Source organism: Trachymyrmex cornetzi, unplaced genomic scaffold, assembly GCF_001594075.2.
Source record: "Trachymyrmex cornetzi isolate Tcor2-1 unplaced genomic scaffold, Tcor1.1 scaffold550, whole genome shotgun sequence".
Classification (NCBI taxonomy): Eukaryota; Metazoa; Arthropoda; class Insecta; order Hymenoptera; family Formicidae; genus Trachymyrmex; species Trachymyrmex cornetzi.
Window position 1 is genome coordinate 22,114 of NW_017299862.1, and position 1,102 is coordinate 23,215.

Consider the following 1,102-nt stretch of genomic DNA (forward strand, 5'->3'; position numbering starts at 1 on the left):
TCTGTTTATACCTTGTGTTTGTTTCTTAATGTGAACCATCTCAGAAATTAATCTTTTTCTATACGAAGGTTCTATATCTAATATTTTCACGCTGTTCCACTTAAAATCGTGATTCGTTTCAATTCTGTGATTCGTTATTACAGATGGAGATTTTGATGATTTGTTAATGTCAGAAACATGTTCATGTACTCTTGTTTTTAATTGTCTCTTTGTTTGGCCTACATAACTTGCTTCGCAATTTTCACAAGATATTTTATAAACCACATTTTGGTTCTGTGTATGCTCCAATTTATCCTTTCCTCTTTTTATGTATTCTTTAAGTGTATTGGGAATGGTGTAAGCCAATTTGCAATCAACAACATTGGCTATAGGTTTAAATTTCTCCGAAACAGAATCAACAAACGGAACAGCAAAAAATTTTTCCAAACCAAATTTATTATTGTTCACATTAATATTATTAAAATGGTATTTTAATCTATTCCTGATTGTAGAAAAAATAAATTGAAGAGGGTATCCATTATTTAAAAAAATATTAACAGCATCAATTAAATTCTTTTGTTGAAAAGTTGGGTGGCATAAGCGAACTATTTTATCTATGACATCATATATAACCCCTCTCTTATGACAGATCGGATGTTGGGAATGGAAATTCAGGAATCTGCCAGAAAAAGTAGCTTTACGGTAGCCATCAAATATTAATTTACAATCCTCGACAATAATCAAAGTGTCTAAAAAACTTATTTTTCCATCAATGCCAACCTCCATAGTGAACTGTATTCTTGTATGCAATGAGTTAAAAACATACAATATGTCATTGATGCTCTCAGATGGGGCCGCCAAAATAACATCATCTACGTACTGGTAATAAAAAGATAACCTAACCGGCAATAATCCAAGTGCAGTTTCCTCTAAATCTTGCATAACCATGTCTGCAACAATAGGTGATAATGGAGATCCCATAGGAGTTCCAAAAATTTGTTTGTAATATTTACCGTTAAAAATAAACACTGTCGAGTTCAGTACCAATCGAAAAGCTATCATAAATTCCTCCAATGTAATTTTTGTCTCACTGGATATAAACTCCCATCTCCTAACAACACTA